We start from the raw sequence: 24,917 nt of genomic DNA on the forward strand, positions 1-24,917 counted from the left end.
CACCACATCTGTCAGCATGCAAGTGTGACATCCTATACCACTGTTATTGTACATATGTAAAAATGATTTGTGGTCAAACTTATATACCCTGTAGTTAGTTATTTAAGGTAGATAAATGGCAGCCGAGATGAACTCTTATTCATTTCCTTACAGATGAAATGCCTGTGTTTACTTGTGGGCCTACCTTCATAGAAGGTAAAAATGACTTTATTAAAGATGCTAGTACACCCAATAACAAACTATGTCTGTTCAACATTGTTCTATGAACTTTGTGAAAGGACCAAGCCAAAGTCCCTGCTTGTCAGGGAGTCTGTAGGTGGACATAAGTTACACTGTAAATAAAGTTTTCTGGAGCATGGGCAAACAGGCACAGCGTAGCATGAGGGGAGGGGTATAAAAGGAAAGAGCCGTTGGAGCTGTTGGGCAGCTCCCTGGAGAGTCTGCTTAGGGAGAGATTACAGGCAGAGCTGCGCAGCAGGACCGAAGCAGAAGCGGTGCTTGAGTCAGAGAGAGCCTTACATGCGGCGAGTGTTGCCGAGGCGTGTACAGAGGCGATCCACAGCAGCCGCAGTCCGTCTGTGTGAGGTCCGGTGCTGAAGTGGGAAGCGGCGTATGCAGGTGACGTGGGAAAGCCTGTGCTGGAGAGGCGGAGCTGTGTGAGGGGATCTGGCAGCCGGAGTAAAAGCAAGGAGCTGGTGAGTGCACAAATCTCTGCATCCCACAAGCCCAGACAGGGAGGAGCAATGACATAGAGTTTATGCAGTCTATCTGACACTGGATTCCACAGCCCAGTGCGCTCACCCAATAGTAATTTAAGCAATAGCCCTAAACTGAGGGGAATCTCCTTTAACCTCATAACTTTTGGCATTATTACACCAGAACAAGGGGAGATAAACCCGGCTTAGAAGCCTGGAGACGCTTCACGGACACAATCTTAACCAGGGACTCTCTGCATTGCTGAGCAGTATCATCATTTGTGACAAATAGAAGCAAGTAATGGCCAAACCCGGCTTATCCAGCCTGGGGATGCCTTTCGAGACCTCTAAAGTGGTAATAAAAACAAATATAACAGCACAGGAGAAGGGAGTTAAACCCGGTGGGACACCAGGGGACACTCTGAATTAGTGCTAGCAGCATATCAGGAGACCTTCAGGGATAGAGAAAAACTGCATCAGATTAGCAGCAAGCAAGTTAATATTGTGTCTTTCAGAGTGATAGCCAGTTAGAAAAACCGTTGGAGCAGCCAGTTTAGCAAGAGTAAGAGTTACACAGAGGAGAATAAAACTGCACTCTCTCACTCTTAGGGCGGTATTCAATGAGCCTGATTCGCCATGTTTTTATGGCAAATTTGTGCTGTTTGGCGAATTTCTGACTAAAACGGTGAATCACCCTATTCAATGACCACATGGCGAATACATTTGAAGGTTTTTTTCGCCATGATTCACCGAGTAGGAATCGCTATCTTTTTATGGAGAAGTGGAATGTGAACTTTTAAAATAAAGTGTTTTGTTTTTTACATTTGGTGTCAAAAAATCAGGAATTTTATTCTGAGGAGGGGCATGCTACTTTTATTCATGTGCTGTAAGCACATGAATATATATTTAATTTTAAAAAAAATATATTTTTTTTTTTACACAGCAGCCAGCAGGGGGCGCCGGAGCCGAGCCGCTCATTACATATTCATATATTCACTGCACCCGATGTTACGATCGGGTATAGTGAATATACACTCTACTGCTGGCACCCCCGGGGGGCAGCCTGTGCTGCCTGGCACCCGGGGAGCCCACCTGCCCCCCACAAACGTTCTGGGCCAGGCAGAGAGACTTCCATCTCTCTGCCTGGCACCGTCCTCAGGCTCCCTGCGGCAATCGCCGCAGGAGCTCATATTCGCCAGTCAGGGGCAGCGAGCCCCTGACACGTTGAATACCGGAGCCCGCTGGCTCCGGAACGTGGCGAATGTGCAGCGAATCCTAAAAAGGATTCGCTGCACCTCGCAGGTATTCTCATTGAATACCGCCCTTAGTGGCACAAGAAAACGGCATCATTATAGTCTACACGGTGTGCATCTAAAAGGGAGTAAAACTTGAGACTAGCGAGAACTCACCTGCAGTCATATTCGAGACTTTTGGAAAGGAACTGCATCCTATTAGGACAGTGGCCACAGGGAGGGACTCTGTAATGTAAAGAAGCGCTTTAGTTGTTTAAGTTAAGTAGGAAATTATTGCGCAATAATATAGTGGTTACAGTCTAAAGTAACAGCTCTAAGATAAGTAAATTGTAGTAAGTTTGGATTCATGAATACTGCCAATAGTAAATGATAGAAGTATATGCATGAATTTATCTGATAGTTGGTATAGAATTTACAGTAATTTGATGCGTTTCATGTACCAAGGGAACTGAAGTTCGGAGGAGCAGCTGCACGTTCCGGTATAATAAAATGGTTGTAATGGTGTGAAATTGTTCATTTATATTCTGTAACTGAGTGGTAATATATGAGCTATAATAAATTACGTTGAAGTCATTGTGTGCTGCTGTATTTAACCTGTAACCTAAACAAACAAAAGGAGTGATACTTACCCATGTGACGGAAGGTCACACAAGTAAACCATGACCTGTGGACTTCCAGCAAACACCACATCCCTTATATGTCTCCGGTGATGAGTGCAAGCTCCTTAGACTCTGTGCATCTGCTACTACCAGCACAAATCAAGATTTTGGAAAATGACTGCACAGCTTGAAATCATGTCAAGAGCTTTTGTTAAGTACTGTAGCAAAACATCATGTCATCCGCCAGCTGCCAGTGCAATGTCACTATAGTCACCATCACCCATACTGCGGCTGCCAGGTGAGATGCTAATTCAGCTTGCTGCATCCCAAATAATAAAGGTTTGTCAGGTTAGCAGGCAATGGTATGTACAATGATGTCCAACTGGCACTACAGTATCTCTCTCTTCTAAACAAAGAAAACGTATCTGTGTTAGTATTATATATTAAAATACATCCGATGTCATCCTTTGTGTCTTGCCATTTGAGTGAAGGTGCTTAGCTTGTTCGTACACACCTCCTCCCAGTGAAGACTGACTGCATCCCTTATATAGCAGGATATACTGTAGGATCTTTTTTGCAGACCATGGGCCAGATGATGAACCAAGCTTCAAAAAGTGGAAAGTGATAAACAACTAGTCAATTAGCATCTGTAATTAGCCTGTAACATGACCGTTACATACAGTTACATACCTCCCAACATGACCCTCTCCAAGTGGAACACATTCTGCTCCTGGACTTTCCTCTTAATGTATGATTGCCATCACCTGTGTTGAACAGTTTAATTAATAAGAAAGGTGTTTCACCACAGGTGATGGCAATCATACATTTGGAAGGAAGTCCAGAAACAGAGCATTGTGTCTCTCCTGGGCCCTTATTCTGGTTGGTGCGGCCGGAGCCGCACACGGTGCTCCGGCCGCACAAACCAATCCCCGCCCACGAGACGGATCGCCACGGCCGTCCGTACACGGACGGCTGGCGATCCGCATAAAAATGGTGGGGCGTACGCCTCCACCATGGTGGGAGCTGCCCCCTGCATTCGATGGTCGTCGACCATCGAAGGCAGGGCCGCACGCCACAGCAGCTCCCGCAAGCTGAGACCACACGGACAATCGTCCGTGTGATAGCTTGTATGGGGGCTGAGAGCTGACATCCGGCGACGTCAGCTTTCCGCCCCCATCAGTGGCGTCATGCCCTGATTAGCATGCATACGCCCCGCGTTTGCATGGGAACGCCCATGAAACGCGGGGCGTATACATAGGGAAATGAGGGTATGAAGCCCCTCACGCCCCTATACGCCCCCTTTGCGGCGGACGAAATACGTCTGCGGCGAATGGGGCTGCACATGCGCAGATTGACCTCTGCGCATGTGCAGACTCAAAACATCGGCGGTACGGCCGCACGCGGGCCGTACCGTCCGATTTAGAATAAGGGCCCTGGAGAGGGTCATGTTGGGAGGTATGCAGTTAGGAGCTAACTGGCTGGTTGTTTATCATTTTCCACTTTATCACTTTTTGAAGCTTGGTGCATTCTGGCCCCATGAAAAAGTATTGGTTTCCTGACCTGTGCATCATTTTTTTTTGCCTGCAAACAAAAGTTATATAACATAAGGAAGATGTTACTACGCAAAACTAAATACAGATAGAACAACTTCAGATATTCTATTTTTGTGTTATTCTTTCTATGTTTGGGAAGCACACAAATTACAAAGATGACTGTAGGGAATTTCAGGCCTTGCTTCTACTGTGCAAGGGATGAAGGCTAAGAAGATGCTTTATTTGTACCAGCCTACATTGCAGGACAAGAAATATAAATTAGGCTCTTTCTGTATGTTCTTGGGTTATATTCTCCAGAAGAGGGCAGCCAGTTCAGTCAGGCATGGAGGGCGGGGCCACTGACAGGGCGGTGTAGGGGCTAGGCGATATGATGAGTGTGGGGGTGTGGCGAATGTGATCATGTTCTCGTTGCCATGCCCCCCCCGCTGTTCATTGCCGGTATTTCAGGCATTGCACAGTGGGGAGGGGGGCTACAATGACGCAAATCGCATCACTTGCTCACATGGACCTCCCGCCACGGGAGGCTTGCCTACCTTTCCGGGGGGCCGGGAGGTTGACCCAATTTGCGGGATCCTCCCGGCCATTTTGGGAGGGTAGGCAACCGTGGGTTAGTGGGCCCCTTATTTTCATGACAGATTATTAGATTTTAAAATGGCTGTATTTAGTATTAGCCCAACAGTTATGCCAATGAGAAGCCTGGCTTCTGCACAACCTAGGTGCATTTTATACATGAAATCATGTTTCTTTTTTTTAATTGAGTCTTTATTTTGTTTTTTTTTTCCATATAAAAAAGACAAATACACATATACACATACAAACATCCATCAATATAAAAAGGAAAAAAACAAAATACAAAACACAAAACAGCGAGTACATTCTACATACCATTGTACAGTATATCTATCTCTATGGTTAAATCTTCTCAAACAGAAAATTCATATCTATATTTATCTGGATATTGAGAATTCTTCCGATCATTGCCCCCTACTTCCATTTCCCACCTTATCGTGCCTTCATATATGTAGGTGGTGTCCACCCATATCATCAGTGTCCCTTCCCTTTAAACAGAGAATTACTAAGTATTTAGGGTCACACTCGTTACAACCATTTCTAACCGCATTCTATATATAAAAAAAAAAAAAAAAAAACATTTATAATATACATATATTTATATTCAAACCCACGTGTACTCCTATATAGTGTTTATTTGCTCCTACGAGCTGCCCGCTTTTTATCTAATGAAAGTGACTTGTGTAGTCTGTACAAAAAACTATCAGTTTACTATAGAGTAACGATGTCTAAATTTTTCGTTTCTTTTTTTTTTTTTTTTTTTTTTTTATGAAATCATGTTTCTAGAAATAATACTGTACACTGAATCAGAAAATACAAATATTTCATATACAGTACCGACGGAGCAGGATTTGTGTATCCTCTATGCGATCAAGTGTCTCAGAGATACAACAGAAAATGTATTGAAGTGCAGGTAAATTTCCTGTACAATACACCTCGTGAGATGTTGTCATTATTCGGTTTACCTGATATAATTGTGATTTGTGTTTATTTTATACTAGTTAAAAATCTGTCAAAATGACAGCTTCTGCAATGTACTTTGCCTTTAAACTGTGGCAGTTTTGCATTTTTACTTTGAGCTGTGACAGTTTTTAGCCCACAAACTCTTCTGTTTTCACAGCTCCCTCTCCCTCTCCAGCAAGTTTGAAACAAATAAGTGTCACTGCAAAAATTGCTTTCACTTTCTATTGTGGTATCATTTAGCTCACAAAAGTGTTATTTGGTCTGTAAAGGGCCTCTAGTGGTAAGTGGCTGTACGTTACCTCATAGAGGTGAGAAGTAGTTAGCGATAGATAGATAGATAGATAGATAGATAGATAGATAGATCTTTTTCAAGGACCAAGGCAGGGCTATGCTATTTTTTTCTACAACAGTTTGTTTTGGTGGAAGAGATCACTGTTGTGTTGTTGAAAAATCTTAAAATCATCAGAATTTAAAATTGCACTGACAACATTGGTGATTTCAAGTGTATTTTCGGTTCGGCTGACCATACTGTACTGTACTGTCTGCAGTATGTTATCAAGTGCTATACTGACCTATCTGAAATGAAGTGAGAGATATTCTGTTTCATTCTGCAATCAAGACCCTTTTATAATGTGACGACTTTAATCACTGCTAGATGACAAGAATGAAATTAGCTGCACAGCTGCACAAATGTTTGCAAGGCACTGTAATATTCAAATGACTGGGGGAGCCTGTACATAGCCAATTCTTTCATCCAGGAAGACTACGCAAGCATTTTCAAAGAATAAAAGGTATAATTATGAACTGAACGTCTTATATTTTCACCCAGAATGATCAGCACATTTTTCATCTCCATAGCAACAAACACTCAACATCAGTCCACTGTTTACACTACCTGAGGGACACAATGTACCTGCTTTGAAAAATAAAAATAAGATATAGCTTCCAAATCAATATTAGAATAGAATACAATAACATCACAGCACAGTGATACAGTGACAAGTAATATCCTGCAATATAGGTTCTGTTTCATAAAAATATGACAAATAGATATTCCTTCCAGCAATAGAATGTGTCATAATGCAATAAAATATTGAAATTAAGTCAGCGGGTACAGTACTTGAAATTTAAAGACATTTTGTAATAGTTACTTTTCAGATTGTGAATATTAAACTTTTTTTTGTTTATCTTATCAGCAGCACTTCATATGCTCAAATAACAAAAGTATATAAATACCGCCCATACCAGGACAATACCACTCACAGGCAAAGTGGTAACAAGTGGAAATGGCTACTGCAACCAGATATATTAATGCAAGTACCCATACAGCTTTATGTCTATGTAGCAATAGAGCAGTGGCAGTTTTTACCTATGGGCTGCTGTAAAATCCGCCACTGTGTGAAGCCAGATGCAGTCTGTGAGACTGCACTGGCTACACTGTGACTGGCAGTGGCTTCTTATTGGAAGTCTGACCTGCCAGTCACCCAAAGCAGTCCCCTCCCTCTGGGATGCCTCAATGGGCTGCTGCAGTGGCAGCCCATAAAAACGGGTTATGCGTATTCGCAGTACCGAGAACGATACTGCGCATGTGCCGGACCCGGGAATATGCTTTTATGGACTGCTGCCGAAGCAGCCTATAGAGGCTGGGGGCCAGCACATGCGCAGTACTGAAGAAGCTACTGCACGTGTTGGTCACGCGACCGCAATGGTGGGACAGAACCGGCAGCAGGGACCAGCAGGCAGCAGCGGTGGGATCCGGCAGCGGAGGGGGGGGGGGGGGGGGCGGCATTCGGCATTGCATCAGCCCCTCTTCTCCACAGAGGTAAGAGCCGCCACTGCCAGGGGCGGGCTGGGCCGGGGGGCAGGGTGCCATGTGCCCCCCAGGCCGCTCTGACACGAGTGCCTTACCTACGTTACACTGCCGGCGGCCATGTTCCTGTAGTCTTTTAGAACATGTCTGCGGGCTGCGGCTACAGAAACATGGCCGCCGGCATCCACAGCTACGTGGAGGAGGGCCCTGGCCGGCAGCCTGTTTCCTCTGTTTACCCAGCACTTGCAGACGCTGGGTGTGGACGTCATGACAATGACGCCTCCCACCCATGCGTCTGCAGAGAAAGGATTAAGCAGGCACGCACGCTGGAGTCTGATGGTGATGAGTCGGGGGACTGATCTGTGGCTGCAGCAGGAACAATTCAGTAAGTGAGAATCAAACTCACTGAGGTCAACGCATTACTTTTATATTATACAGGGAGAGCAGCCTGTGGTGTCTGGCATTATTATTATTATACAGGGGGAGCAGCCTGTGGTGTCATGGCATAATGCCATGACACCACAGGCTGCTCCCCCTGTATAATAATAATAATAATAACGCCATGACACCACAGGCTGCTCCCCCTGTATAATAATAATAACGCCATGACACCACAGGCTGCTCCCCCTGTATAATAATAATAATGCCATGACACCACAGGCTGCTCCCCCTGTATAATAATTTATGTGTCATGCATTACTTTTATTATATTATACAGGGGGAGCAGCCTGTGGTGTCGTGGCATTACTTTTATATTATACAGGGGGAGCAGCCTGTGGTGTCATGGCGTTATTATTATTATACAGGGGGAGCAGCCTGTGGTGTCATGGCGTTATTATTATTATACAGGGGGAGCAGCCTGTGGTGTCATGGCATAATGCCATGACACCACAGGCCGCTCCCCCTGTATAATAATGCCATTACACCACAGGCTGCTCCCCCTGTATAATATAAAAGTAATGCCACGACACCGCAGGCTGCTCCCACTGTATAATATAATAAAAATAATGCCATGACACAAATTATTATACAGGGGGAGCAGCCTGTGGTGTCATAGCATTATTATTATACAGAGGGAGAAGCCTGTGGTGTCATGGCATTACTTTTATATTATACAGGTGGAGCAGCCTGTGGTGTCATGGCATTATTATTATTATACAGGGGGAGCAGCCTGTGGTGTCATGGCATTATGCCATGACACCACAGGCTGCTCCCCTGTATAATAATAATGCCATGACACCACAGGTTGCTCCCCCTGTATAATAATTTATGTATCATGGCATTACTTTTATTATATTATACAGGGGGAGCAGCCTGTGGTGTCGTGGCTTTACTTTTATATTATACAAGGGGAGCAGCCTGTGGTGTCATGGCATTATTGTATAATAATAATGCCATGACACCACAGGCTGCTCCCCCTGTATAATAATAATAATAATAATAATAATGCCATGGCAGCACAGGCTGCTCCCCCTGTATAATATAAAAGTAATGCCATGACACCACAGGCAGCTACCTCTGTATAATAATAATGCCATGACACCACAGGCTGCTCCCCCTGTATAATATAAAAGTAATGCCATGACACCACAGGCAGCTCCCTCTGTATAATAATAATGCCATGACACCACAGGCTGCTCCCCTTGAATAATAATTTGTCTCATGGCATTACTATTATTATATTATACAAGGGGAGAAGCCTGTGGTGTCCTGTCTTTTACGCAATGGAGCAGCCTGTAGTGTCCTGTTTTTATTATAACACAGGGAGCAGACCGTTGTGTCCTATTATACAGGGGGAGCAGCCTGTTGTGTCCTATTATACAGGGGGAGCAGCCTGTGGGGGTCTTTATATTATACAGGGGAGCAGCCGGTGGGGTCCTACTTATGGGCCAGTGCTCTGGACTTGCCCCCCAGGCTAAAAGTTGCCAGCCAGCCCCTGGCCACTGCAATAGAGTAGTCCAAAACAGAAGTTACTTCTCAAGGACAGAGGAAGGGGCGCAGTTACTAATTGTTGGCGGGTCCTTAATGCAGATTCCCAGGTGTTGCAGGGTGCCTGATGCATAGAGCTCTGCTGATCCAAGGGGGATCCATTCAGCATATAATGGGGCAGATGTATCATAGCAGCGCTTATCGCGCCGCTATGATACTTCCTGCTTCGCCTCAATAGCGAGGCCAAGCAGGAAGGGACATCGACAAGATGTATTAACATCTTGTCTGCCGAAGCGGGGGAGCGTTAACTCCCCCCTTCGGCGATGTCCCTTTCTGAAGATAGCGCATCAGTTAATACTGATGCGCTATCTCCTGTCCCCCGGCCGGCCGCACTGGGCATGCGCGGGATCTCGCTGTTCACGCAAGATCCCTAGCGCAGCCCACAGCTGACAGCAGGGACAGCGCTGTCCCTGCTGTTTAGATAGGGCTTCGCCAGCCTGATGCTGGCGAAGCCAAACCCGGCTTTGTGCGGAACGGTCAGCGATGCTGACCGTTCATACATTCGGCCTGCTATCATTTTGATAGCAGCGCCGATATGGACAGGGGCGCATAGCGCCCCTGTCCATTACCGCATCCCGGCCGCTTCATACATGGGGGAGAAGCGGTATCAGTGCACATAACGTGCGCTAATACCCCTTCTCCCCCATAACGACACATCATACATCTGCCCCATTATTACATGCATGATATCTTGGCCCCAGATTTTTAGGATCTATTAAACTAAAATTTGTTTTTCAATCTACGTATTAGGATTGTATAGGTTTTAAAAATTCATATTAAGGAATTTATGCTTTGCATGAAACTAAAACACAGTCATGCAACATATTATTATGTTTGAAACATTGCACCTTAATTATAGAAGTGCTGTGGCGTCACTTTACCCCTTCCAGACGGGAGCTGGACGGCTCCCCGACAGTCGGGATTCCGACTGCTCCCTCGTGGGGGTCCACGACCCCCATAGAGGGAGAATAAAATAGGTGGCAAGCGCAGCTCCTTGGGGGTGTGACTTCATGTGAGGGGCATGGCTAAGTGTACTGACTTCCCCTTTCTGTAACTCTGGGGGTTCGGGAGATGCTGGCTGCATCCGGTGACTGTATGTAGTGCCATCTCCTACACTGTAACTATCACTGAGCCGAAGCTGGTTCTTTTGGGTCACCCATGAACAGATGACACGGGTGTGCCCTTCACTGTGATGCTACTGCAGATGTGTCCTACTACTGCATTGCAGCATTTGCTGCTCCCACAATGCGCACGCATTGTGGGAGCACTATGCCACATAAGGCTGCAGCCACGGCTTTCCTATAGAAGCTAATGGATTGTGCTTCTATGCATCTCGCTGCTTACGCTGTGCAGCAAGGCTGTAAAAGGAGACAGCTGTATATATGAATTACATATGAAAACTACTCATTGCACTAATTTCCACAGTAAATTTATATAGTTTCAAGTTAAGTAACATAATTAGGTCTTTAGTTTGTAGTAATCAAGAGAGGTAATTTTAGGTACTAACATCCAGATTAGTCATTTTAGGTCCTGTAAAAATTAAGTGTGTTATTCCCTGGTACATATAACATAAAAGGAAATTTATACAGTATTTTAAGTTTAATGGGAAAGGATAACAATAGGTTAGAACCTAAGAATCCTGGGCTTAATGGTAACATATGTTTATATATACTCAGCACTACATGGTCTGGGGGGCGGAGCTCTATTTCAGATTGGATGTTGCTATGGGCAACCAATCAGATTCTATTATCTTCTAGAAGGTGCTTAATAAATAATAAGTTGATTCTGATTGGTTGTCCATAGCAACATCCCTTCTGAAATAGAACTTGCATCTTAATATACAGTATTTACCCCTGTGTGTCTGTTTGTGTCAATGTATTTGTCATGTCCTATGTTAATTGTATGGGAGAGGATGGGGACAATGGTTTTGGGGTCCCTGTATGTTTTATTTGCGCTGGGCCCCACAATTTGTGATGACCAATTATAAGACTTTTCTTCTATTGTCCTTACTAGTAGGTAGAGAATTCATAAAAATGTTCTGATATTATAATTGTATTATTTCATATCTAAATGAAGTCTGAAACTGATCACAAAAGGTTATTGTACCAGCGGCGTAACTATAGCACCGCAGCCCCCGCCACTGCGGGGGGGCGCTGTGCATGTGGGGGCGCCGGGGGCTGCGGTGCTATAGTTACACCCCCCCCCAATCCCCCGCAGACTTACCTATCGCACTGGTCCCGGCGGCTCCGTTCTTCTGCTGAGGACCACCACAAAATGGCCGCCCCCATATAACACACAGTTCTCTGAAACTGTCTTCTGTATGGGGGCGGCCATTTTGTGGTGGTCCTCAGCAGAAGAAGAACGGAGCCGCCGGGACCAGCGCTATAGGTAAGGCTGCAGGGGATTGGGGGGGGGGGGGGTTTGCATGGGCGGCGGGGGATGGGGGGGGGGGTTTGCATGGGCGGCGGGGGATTGGGGGTGCTTGGCGGGACGCCCAAAACTTAGTTACGCCACTGTATTGTACTGTGTTACTATGTTATTCATCGTGTTACTTGGAGGTGGCATAACAGCATAAAGCAATAACTTACATATTATACTGCACTGAAAGCTAATGAATAAGCTATAGAAGGAATCCAAATGCAGCACACTGTAATAGATTCCAATTTCTTTCAAGATGTACTTGACACGAACAAATAAGTTATTCAGTTTAGCAGAATGAGCAAAACTGTCAGTCTGAAATAGAAAAATACTGTAGACAGACAAATGGATCCAGTGCCCCCTCCTCCGCTCCAACCCAAGTTCTAATATGCCACATAGCAGTGAGTGGCAGCACTGGGCCACCTAATCTAATCCCCAGGGGCCCCGGTGGAATGCACCTGCTGCACCAATGCTAGTTCAGCTTCTGAATAGAAAGATAGACAATTTAGATAGCTCAGATCAGATGTCAAACACCTGCTATTTGGACACTTTTCATCCGATTTCTCAGGCCGATTTGTTGGAATCGGCTGAGAGAAGGCCAAACGGCACAAGTGTATGGGGATCCGAGCCAGGTGGAAAGCTCCGGGCACCGCTCGGATCCGGACTCGGATTGATGACGTTCGTGCGGGCTCGGATCTGGGAAATATGACCCTGCACATCTCAATCTGGCGAGCCCCGGCGCTGGCTGAGAGGCGCACCATCTGTACATCAGAAAGTCCTGATTATAATCATGATTGTGTCCAATCTTTCCCTTCAACTCCCGGCAGTCCTTGGTGGTTTTAGGACACACAATGTATTCACAATCCGTCGTACAATCCAGCTGTCATCTCAAAATCAATTGTATATACCTAAACTCCTAGAAAACTGCCACTCAATTGATGCTGGTTGCATGAGCCCACAAACGACTAATTGCATGTGCTTAAAAGCACATGAAATCGGCTTCCAATCCCAACTGAGCAAATCTGATCAGAGGACCAATCCCCCATCTGCAGGACTGCGCATTGCACGATTGTGTGCACACGATGTGCACACAATCTGCATACAATCCATCATACAATCCCTCGAGATTGTATGATTGGGTGCAATGTCTTTCAGGTGTATGTTGGCCTTAAGAGATCTAGTCAAATTGCTTAGAAAATAGACAAAAATTGCTACGTGTGCATGCCCAATTAGAATCCCAATTACCTTTTCTTTTAGGCAGTAAAATTCTCCTAATAAAAATCCAAAGGTCTCTTCTAACTGTAATAGTTTTATAAGGTCATTACCTCTATTATCCAATTTAGCAACTTCTATCACAAATTGGAACAATTAAGAAATTATACTGATATGTAGGTGAAAATGACTTTCAGCACATCATTATTTTGTGATTATTGCAGCGCAATGAAATGATAGAACTGATAAGAGTGGTCTGTTTTGTGAGTGTAGCATAGTAATTACATATGGAGAAAAATGGAGAAACTGAAAACCAAAATTAATTTGATATACTGTCATTCAAAATTTGCACTAATAAATTAAATTGTTTTACTGTATTATTATTTTACATATTTTATAAAGTTAATCCAAAACCTGCGCAGAAACAAATGTTAAATGCATGCACACCTGGATGAATTAATATTTATATGCTCTAGGATTTTTTAATGATGCAATCAATTTTAAAGTCTGATCTGATCCTTTGCTCAAGAAGCACATACACAACATTAATATAATTATCAGCATTTATTTTCCCTATTATGCACACACAAATATCCAAATTATTAAATTCTGAAGTCACTAAAATGCACTTAGCTATTTATTAGCATAGTACATTAGCAAGCTACTTAAATGTGATTTTGAAATTGTTAATAGCAACCAGTTGCGATTCACAAAATGTAACTTTGATAACTTTGCTGTGTGTTGGGTTAGTATTAGTAACATTTTGAACATATTAATGAAAGTGCAGACAAACAGGTATACATTGGCCTTTATGCTACATGGAACTGTGGCCCTTATTCAGATCTGATCGCAATACAAATTTGTTCTCAAAATGGGCAAAATCATGTGCACTGCAGGTGGGGCAGATGTAACATGTGCAGAGAGAGTTACATTTGGGTGGGGTGTGAAATCTAAATTGCAGTGTAAAAGTAATGCAGCCAGTATTTACCCTGCACAGAAACAAAATAACTCACACAAATCTAACTATTGTATCTCTATACATGTTACATCTGCCCCACCTGCAGTGCACATGGTTTTGCCCATTTTGAGAATAAATTTGTACTGCGATCAGGGCCTGTGAACACGGGTATCTGGACACATACCTTGTTACATTTGTATAAACAATTAAAAAATGGCAGGTATGTTAATAAAAGATTTACTGCATATTAGCTCTATATTTATTAATTTGAAACGGTAAAGGCACTCGATAAAACTTTAAATTATTATATACAGGGCTAGTCCAACCTAGACTGATATACATGTATACAGGCAATTTTTTTTGTCTGCGCATACTGTATGCCTGAGTTGCCCTGTGGCCATTTTCCAATTGTACATACAGAGTCACAGTACAGATATGGGTGTACATTATCAGAAATGAAAGGGGGCGTTTTTGGACACTGATTTGGAAGTAATAGAGGGGGCAGGGAGTCTTAAGAGAATGGCAGAGGTACGTTGTGGATGTGTTCAGGGGCATAACTAGTACATTGTGGGCCCCATAGCAAAATTTTGAAAGCCCCCCCCCCCCCACCATTGCCACTACAATGCCTATTGGGGGTTTCAATTTAATTCAGGGCCAGGAGGGAGCTCCCATGGCTAGTCAAATCAGCATGCTGTTATGTCAGAGGATGCCGGTACTCACGGGTGTTTAGTCGCAAGTACTGGCATTCTCCAACTAATGTGCCCTGCGGCAATGCTGTTTACACCGCACTAGGGCACAAAGTAGCATTGCTGAAATAGTTTAGTCAGATTTCTGCTCAGACCTCTCCTGGGTTGCAAGCCGGAATCCACTAGTTAGGACTTGGCATCCTGTTTACTGGAAAAGCCCCAGGGAGCTCTCTCATGGTGCTGTTCACTGTGAGAGAGAAATGATGAAGAGAGAGAGAGAAAGAAAGAAGAGGAAGAGTGAGTGTCAGACAGAGAAAGGGAGAGACATGGACAGAGAGGTTCCCAGGGAGAGACAATGAGTGATCGAGGGTGCCAGGGAGAGAAATGAGTAGAGACAGAGAGTGAGAGAGAGTGTCAGGGAGAGAAAGGGGGAGAAAGAGGATGTCAGAGATAGAAAGGGGAGAGATAGAGAGTGAGAGAATGCCTCAGGGAGAGAAAGGGGTAGAGTTGGAGTGAGAAAGGGTGCCAGGGAGAGAAAGGGGTAGAGACGGAGTGAGAGGGGGTGCCAGGGAGAGAAAGGGAGTGCAAAACTGCTTGTCCCCGGCATCACAGGGCTCCCATCTCTGGCATGGGGTCTTCAGCTGCGTGTCCAGCAGCTCAAAATTCCCTCTCCCTGGCATTGCAGCCCGGCTGGCTAAGGGGCTCCCTGGCATTGCAGTCTGGCTGGCTGAGGGCTTTCTGGCATTGCAGCCTGGCTGGCTGAGGGCTCCCCGGCATTGCAGCTCGGCTGGCTGAGGGCTCCCCAGCATTGCAGCCTGGCTGGCTGAGGGCTCCCCAGCATTGCAGCCTGGCTGGCTGAGGGCTCCCCGGCATTGCAGCCCGGCTGGCTGAGGGCTCCCCAGCATTGCAGCCTAGCTGGCTGAGGGCACCCCGGCATTGCAGCCCGACTGGCTTAGGGGTCCCTTTCACTGGCGCCGGGTCTTCAACTCCTGATCCCCGGTGCCAGCAACGCAAAACTGCTTCCCCCGGCTTCGCAAGGGCTGACTGAGGGTGAGGGCAGCGCTGATCATCTCCCTCTCCCTGGCATTACAGGGCTCCCATTTTCAGCACCGGGTATTCTGCTCTTAATCCCTGGCGCTGGTGAGTAAGAGGCACTGAAGGGGGCACAAAATAGAGTGTTCCCGCGGGCACCAGTCTGCCCCAACAATTAAAAAAAAATAACATGAAAAAAATAATATAAAAAGGGTGCAGGGGACTGCCTGCTAGGACCTCGGGCCCCCCAGCCGTCCAGCCCCATAGCAGTTGCATCCCCTGCACCCTCAGTAGTTACGCCACTGCCTGCACCCTCGGTAGTTACGCCACTGGATGTGTTACTGAAGCGGTTGCATACAAGGATGCTGAACCGCTCACATGGAACTCTATATTCAGATCGAAAACTACTTCTACTAAAGGGCAAGTGCAAGCTTTATTGGCGTGTCTAAAGATGCCTCATGCAGTATATTCAGATGCATGGAGCTATATCAGACTTTATACCAGTTTTAGCATAAAGACTCAGCTGTGGGAAAGGACCGGTTGAATTTTGGAAAAGAAAACCATTGCTCTAATATGTCTGATAATTGTAAAATGATTTATATGTGACATATTTGTTTACAAATTTACAAAAGTGAAATGTGAACGGATCAATAGATTTTTATGCATACTGTTTATTTGTTTCCATATTTGTGTATTCACTGATAAAAATGTTACTGTTTATGCACCTCGCAATGGTGCCAGCCTTCACTAGCAGGTGCCATGCGCCCTCCAGCCAGACACAGAAACAGCCCTACACTCAGCAGGAGCAGCCTCCATGGATCTACTGCATCCCAGCACACAGTATGTGCTGGGCTGGTGAGGGAGACTGCGGATGGCTGATGGTTAAACAGAGGGGGCAGGGCTGGATTAAGGCATGGGCGATATAGGCAGCCATCTATGGGCCCCAACACAAAGGTGGCCAACATAACAGTGGAGGATTGTCTTGGCCGCTAACTCTGTCAAAGTCACTCACAACTCAGTCACTACTGCAGCAGCAAGGACCGCGGTCCACGACTACCATGGTCACATGGTCAAACTGTGAGCTGTCTGTCATTAGCTCCGCTCCCCATGCTTCCTGCAGCACTATGTGTGTGACTTGTAGGGAGCTGCATGGGCAGTGGCGGTGGTAACAGTGGCTGCTACTCCCAATTGACTTTATAATCATGTAAGTAGTGAATCTCAGAACGAACATGAAGTGCTCTAACTTTTTGGGGATAATCCATGTTTGGGTGCAGTGTACATGTGCACTATTTGTTACACATTCAGCAAGTAAAGATTTTGCAAAAGACGTATCGCAATCGTAATATTACAGTCCCTAATACCATGATGCCCTTTATGTACCACCGATCAGCTATTTACTTGTAGGCAACAAATGCTTCGAAAGCTATTAAGTTACCTAATATGACATAGAGAAAGAGATGTGGTTGACAATTTTGACTGGCTGCACAAGAGATTTTGGCCAGATGGGGACCCCTACGTCTTTGTGTTTCGTACTTCTCAATCCATTTTCTAGAATATACTGTATGCACATGAACCAGAATTTATTACAAGATCATTATTATTATTATTATTATTATTTATAAGGCGCCATACAAGGGAACAATACAGGGAGACAAAACTTGGCATTACATTGAATAAATAACAAAAATAGCGTACAAGTAAAGAGCGCCACAGTTCAATACACATTACAGCTTAAATAGGTACTTGTTTCCTATCTGGGCGCCCACGATCAAAATCGCGGTCATCGGGGGTAAAAATCGCGGTGATCGCGGTCATCGCGGGCATCGCGGGTAAAATTGGTTGGTCGCGATGCCCGCGATGACCGCGATCACCGCGATTTTCCCATAGGGAACAATGTTAAAAAGGCTGATTGACCGCGATTTCACTGTTAAATGGCTCAATTGACCCGATTTCGCCATATTAACCCTGAATTAGGCCCAATTAACCCTTAAATGTCCCCAACAATTTTTAACGCCACCCCACGATCCACGCCAACCCGAAGCGTGGCGAGCGCAGCGAGCCCGCGAGGGGCGGCGGTACGCGTCCTCCGACCTTTTCATGCCCTACTATCCACGTCGGCGTGGTGTGGGAATATAATAGTGTGGCGAGCGCAGCGAGCCACCGAGCCCGAAGCGTGGCGAGCGCAGCGAGCCCCGCGAGGGGACGCGGATACCTTCACAGGTAGACGCGTCCCCTCGCGGGCTTCACAGGTGTCCGGGTCGCCACGGACACCTGTGAAGCCCGCGAGGGGACGCGCATAACTGTGAAGGTATCCGCGTCCCCTCGCGGGGCTCGCTGCGCTCGCCACGCTTCGGGCTCGGTGGCTCGCTGCGCTCGCCACACTATTATATTCTCACACCACGCCGACGTGGATAGTAGGGCATGAAAAGGTCGGAGGACGCGTACCGCCGCCCCTCGCGGGCTCGCTGCGCTCGCCACGCTTCGGGTTGGCGTCGATCGTGGGGTGGCGTCAAAAATTGGGGGGGACATTTAAGGGTTAATGGGCTCTGTGGCCCATTTAACATTGATTCCTATGGCAAAATCGGGTTGATTGAGCCATTTAACACTAAAATCGGGTCCATCGCGACTTTTAACATTGTTCCCTATGGGAAATCGTGAGCATCGCGTCGCGGGCATCGCGGGTACGTTTATGGCCGGCCGCGACGCGACCGACGCGATTTTTCAGGTTTAACATGGTTTTCAATGGGAAAATCGCGGCCATCGCGTCGGTCGCGTCGCGGGCAGGCATAAATGTACCCGCGATGCCCGCGACGGGCGCCCAGATAGGAAACAAGTACCCTTAAATATACAGTAAGTAGTGAGGACTCAATCAACATACTACTAGAGGCTTGTGGCCAATGATGGAGATGAGTATGCAGACAAAGATGGTCACTGAGTGTTTGAGTATGGGTGAGCTGTGAGTGATATGTGAAGAGAAGAGGGCTTTGACAACAGGAGGGAAGAGGGCCCTGCTCTGAGGAGAATACAATCTAGTACAATATCTCACTTTGCCAGACATGCTATGCAGTAAGAAATACAGTACTTTATCACACCTTGCCAATTATCCTAAGATATCCAAAACTGAGCATGAGGCATATACAATGTGACGTAACAGGTAGGTGGTCATTTTTAATAAATTATAATGATTTTAGGAATTGGATCCAGTCAACTTCTTGCATCGGGTAGATCCCTGGCAACCTAGAAATGTAGGTTTTAACCAAGGTGGCACAAAAAAAATAAAATAAATAAAAACCTCAAATCGACCTATTTATCCGTATACCTTTTTACCTTGAAGTAACTTTTCTATGACTACTAAGGTTAATTAGGTCAAGTATGTGGAATGACCACAAGGTAATTTAGGTCAGACCACACACTTGACCTAATTAACCTTTGTGGTTACAGAAAACTACACACATTTCACATATCTTTATTATTGGGATATATTCCCCATAATGAAATACATTGACATACCCTCCAACATGACCCATCCCATTAGGTACAAAATGCTCTGTTCCTGGACTTCCCTGCCAGTGGCAGTTACAGATGTGAGCCTGCAGCACAGTCCAATATTCAAAGAGGGGGGGTCACACCAGCTGCCATCCCAAACATCACCGAGAGTTGATGTGACCCCCCCTCTTTGAATATTGGACTGTGCTGTAGGCTCACATCTGTAACTGTCACTGGCAGGGAAGTCCAGGAACAGAGCATTTTGTACCTAATGGGATGGGTCATGTTGGAGGGTATGCATTGAGTCTCGCTTTGCAAAAGAAACACGCAACGCCTGGATTGTATTCAGACGTTTGGGTGCTATGGTAACCCTGGACGCTGGGGATCACGTGACAACGCCAGTGACAGGAAGCCGGTGGTGGCGGAGAGGATTGTGGGACTCGTAGGATTATATTGTCTAGGAATCCAACCGCGCTGCCGGAGCTCTATTAGGAATGGTCAGTACGGATTTAAAAGTCAGGTTCAGCGGGCGAGATACACACCTTGATAAAGTCCCCAGACGGGGAGGAAACGCGTCGGTGGTGGAGCCCGCACCTACACCCGCAGTACAGCTGAACAGAAGGAGGATTCCATACGCTTGGGGAGCAGGACGGTGCAACAGAGGAGGAAATGAGAACCGGTATCCTGACTCCACAAAAATTGAATAACACGCTCATTTGAACTGTGCGCTGACAGTTCCCTTTGATCTGGTAATTACCCCCTTCTTATGCTGACAGCGGAGGAAATATTTTTTTGTGTACTGTTGTTTTAAATGTGATGTCTCTTGTGTAATAAATATTTGTATGTGGTACTACACCATAAGAGATTTTGTTTATATTCCCTACATGTGGAGTATGTGCTGAAAGAGAAGTTCGGCAGAGGAGATACGCTACAAAGCGCAGGATAAGTTTGTGACTCCAATTGTGTTTGTTTGGAAATTTTTAATAAATTATAATGATTTTAAGAATTGGAGTCCAGTCAACTTCTTGCATCTTAGATCACTGGCAACCTAGAAATGTAGGTTTTAACAAAGGTGGCACCAAAAAAATAAAAAAATAAAGACCTCAAATCGACCTTTTTATCCGTATACCTTTTTACCTTGAAGTAACTTTTCTATAACTACTAAGGTTAATTAGGTCAAGTATGTGGAATGACCACAAGGTAATTTAGCTCAGACCACACACTTGACCTAATTAACCTTTGTGGTTACAGAAAACTACACACATTTCACATATCTTTAATATTGGGATATATTCCCCATAATGAAATACAGTGAGTCTCGCTTTGACAGACAGGTCCACGGAGCTTAGCCAATTAGGAGAGCACTAACTACATTGTGTTCCCTGATTAGCTGCAAGTTACAAAACTCACCCAAGGACCCAGTAGTTGGAGGGAAGGGAGCCCATGTGACTATATGGGTTTCTTTCTGTTCCTTTGGATCGGGATTTTTGCAGTTTGTTTCTCTAACCCCTTGGATGCCTACAGGGACAGAAGAGGACCGATCTACACTGGATTTAGGGAAGAATTTTTTATTTATTTTTTAGCACAGGTACCGATTGGATTTCGACAAGCACAAGTGGACCAAAAACCACATGTCAACCTAAGTAAGTATCTGTATGTGTCGGCATGTTTGCTTGGTCTGTCTGACCAGTTGGTGAGTTAATGCCATGGCTGCATTTACTTTACTGACTGGTGGAGCCCAGTGCTGATTTTAAGAATACAGGGGACCACTAAGTCTTTTATTCACCATATTTTTTGGAACCAGGACCAGTCCAAGAGACCAGTGCTGATGGGGGGTGTACAGGGGACCTCAACAATATATTGCCCTGTATTTTGACAACCAGGGGTGGCTCAAAGAGCCTGGGGCTGGTTATATTAGTAGAAGGGGCCCCATGCCCTTTTTTCTTTTTAACTATTTCAGCACTTTTTCTTACAGAACCATGCATGGATCTCGCTGATCTGTGCATGCTTCTGTCAAACTCGCCAGCCAGAACCTGGTCAATTTTTTGTGATTTATTTAGTCATGTTTTATGTGCGATTTTTAAATATCGCAACCTATTACAATTTGCTATTTCAATAGTTTTCCATGTGAAAACATATGTATACGATTTGAGATGTGCAATTATTTGGTATAGGTAAATCGTGCTATTTTTTTTCTCTACCCGCACTCTATGACATGCGCGTTTTGCGGCAATCGTGCCTTTTTTTGCGATGTTGCACATAAAATCGCATGTTACAAAAAATCTCATCCTATTACATTTATCAAAATATACTGTATGAGCCAAAGGGTTCATGAGGACATTATACACAGGTGCAGCAGCATATAGGGCCTTATTCTAGTTCACTCTTTCTGACAAAATCCTTCTTAGATGGACAAAACCATATGCACTGCAGGGGGGCAGATGTACAATGTGCAGAGAGAATTAGATTTGGGTGAGTTATTTTGTTTCTGTGCAGGGTAAATACTGGCTGCTTTATTTTTACACTGCAATATAGATCTCACTTTGAAGTAAAACCCCACCCAAATCTAATTCTCTCTGCACAAGTTACATCTGCCCCACCTGCAGTGCACATGGTTTTGTCCATCTTAAGCTGTGTACACATGGGGGCGATAGGGGCTGAAATCGCTGGAAATATGGTCGCTGGCGACCAATGTTCCCTCTAATTTTACGAAGTCTGTGTGCGGCAAAAGATTTTGGTTGTGCAACTTTGGAAGGAAATTTACATTTTTGTGCGTCACTTATATATAACTGGAAAATGACGTTCAGCATTTGTGTTAACTTTACTTCAAAATTATATTAAACATTTAAACATTCAATACACAGCACACAATGTAGTTAATGGGTGAAACACACATTAATTGAGTCCACAACTGCAAAAAGGGGCCACTGCTGTTTTGTGCGCTCTGTTGTAATGTCTGTACGCACACTCGTCGAGTTGTGTGCGTGCGCACACATGCACAGCTTAGAGGGAACACTGCTGGCGACCATATTGCCAGTGATGGGAGTGTGTCCCAGCGATAAATCGCCAGGTGCGTGCTCCCGTTTTCAGCCCCGTTCTAATCGCTGGTCGCAGGAGCTTGCTTCCAGCTTGCTTCCAGCTGCGACCAGCTGATTACCTCTGCGGCACCGCCCGGCAGAGGTTCCCTTTCATCAGCGACCATCTCTGGTCGCTGATTAAAAGGAGAAACTGAGCAATATATAGCTCAGCCATATATTGCTAGCAATATATGGCTGAGCAATATATCTCCCCCGTGTGTGTGGGGCTTAAGAAGGATTTTGTCAGAAAGAGTGAAATAGAATAAGGCCCAATGTGCTGAAAATTTGGGGGGTTTTGATCAGAGATGTGCAGAAAAGGTAGCCAGATACTTTTTACTCCAAAGTTTTGACTACAAACATTATTAGTATACTGCATGTTTCTATAATATTTCTAACATATTCTTTGTATTTTTCATATACACTCAGCTTCACACTATCACATGTTACTGGCATACTGTATGTAACATGTGCAGAGAGATTTAGCTTTGAGTAGGTTATATTTTTCTGTGCAGGGTAAATACTGGCTGCTTCTGCATGTTGCACACCCATACTGCCCAGCTTTATTTTTGCACTGTGGGAGAATGCTCCCCTCCGAAATTAAAATCGCTCTCCGTGTTACATCTGCCCCACCTGCAGGCAACATGATTTCACTCATGAATCAGGCCTGCTATACAGAGATTTCCTGGATATGTGCTGCTCAAAGGGCTTTGTTTATTGCTAACCTAAAGAAAAGAAACCAACACAACATGCTTTTTTAATAAATGGTTTGTCTAGATATATTGTTCTAAAATATTGCTCTCATATTTGAAGAGCCTACAATTGTTTCTGTGCCTAGAGCTTCACCTTGGGACAAAACAAAAACACAACTGACTGACTGTCTGTACATCTATTGTATTGCAGCATATTTTTATGACAACACCGGCAATGAATCCAGCAATGTATAATATTGAAAAGGATTTTGGAATTCAACACTTTAAAATGTCAGATTGTTTCAAGGCATTTTAGAATGGGTATGCAATTAATTTCTAAACCGAAGAGCTTCACAGAACCTTCAATCATTTTTACCTCTGCCAAGTAATCCATTTTTCCTTGGACGGGCCACAATGATTTGGACATATAACACTTCCCAGTTTTGGAATAAAACAAAAGTTATAGATTCAAATTCTAAAGGCAGAAGGGTCATAAATATATAAAAACTAATAAGACCCACGGGTCCTGGCAACCTATCTTTGTGAGCTAATCAATCTACATTCCAAACATATAAACAGTATCATACCTCACAACTGTCCCAATTTTAGCAGGACAGCCCCATTGTTTTGGGAGTGTCTTGCTGTGGGGGATGGGGAAGTTGGGAGACCTGTTTGCTTGCTATTTGGGTACTTATGTAGTATCTGGGCGTCCGATTTAGAAATCAGATCGGATCGCATCGCATCGCATGCGACCAAATCGTATGCGATGCGATGGTCAAGATTTTTCCATAGGATTCAATGTTAAAATGGTCTGAGTCCATTTTAACATAGAATTCAATGGGAAAAAGGGGTCCTTTTCCTTTCCCCACTATCCAAGTGGGCATGGAGTTGGATATAAACGTGTGGCGAGCGTAGCGAGCCACCGAGCCCGAAGCGTGGCGAGCGTAGCGAGCCCCGCGAGGGGACACAGAATACTTTTTAAGAAATATGCGTCCCCTCGCGGGGCTCGCTTCGCTCGCCACGCTTCGGGCTCGGTGGCTCGCTGCGCTCGCCACGCTATATAAAATCAACTCTATGCCCACTTGGATGGTGGGGAAATGAACAGGACCTTCTTAACATTGAATCCTATGCAAAATCGCATTGAATCGCATCGCATCGCATCTGATTGTATGCCTTAAGGTAAGGCATACAATCACAAAATCGGCAGCCCAGATACTACATAAGTACCGCTATTTGTCTATTGATGGAAAAGGGAGGGTCTAAGGCCATGCCAGCAGCCTGTAGAATGCTAGCCATGCACCCACATTGGTTCTGTTTTTTAGCTTTCCTGATAATTGGATAATTGGGTAATGGAAGATTCTACATAAAGGAGTTGGTACTCGGGAAAACAAAAGAACTTGAACAGTATTATTCTTACGACAATCTAGAGTGCATGTATTATTATTCAATTTTAACCTAGCTGTCAGGATTCTGCCGGTCTGGATCCACGAGAATAGTCTGCTAATGCAAGGTCAGACGGCCCTGTGCAGTTACTTTATCAACCTGGATAAAGTAGACATTGGGTTACTTACTGTTTCTGACTAGAATTGGACCAGACTGGACTGGCAACAGAACACGAACTGGAATTGGACTGGACTGGAATTGGACTGGAGTAGGGAACTTGTGCTGGAATGGAGATGGATTTGGATGATGAACATAAAATCTGACCTGTAGGCCCGGCAACAATGTAATTCCAATGGCTGTAACTTGGGTGAGCTAGGGGGTCACGTGACCTGGGTGCTAAAAGCCTATGATTGCCGCTGCAGAAGCCGGCCGCTGTGCATACCTCCCAACATGACCCTCTCCAGGAGGGACACATTGCTCTGCTTCTGCACTTCTGTCTTCATTTATGATTGCCATCACCTGGGTTCTTATTAATTAATCTGTT

Source organism: Crinia signifera, chromosome 6 (assembly GCF_055691185.1).
Source record: "Crinia signifera chromosome 6, ASM5569118v1, whole genome shotgun sequence".
Taxonomy (NCBI): domain Eukaryota; kingdom Metazoa; phylum Chordata; class Amphibia; order Anura; family Myobatrachidae; genus Crinia; species Crinia signifera.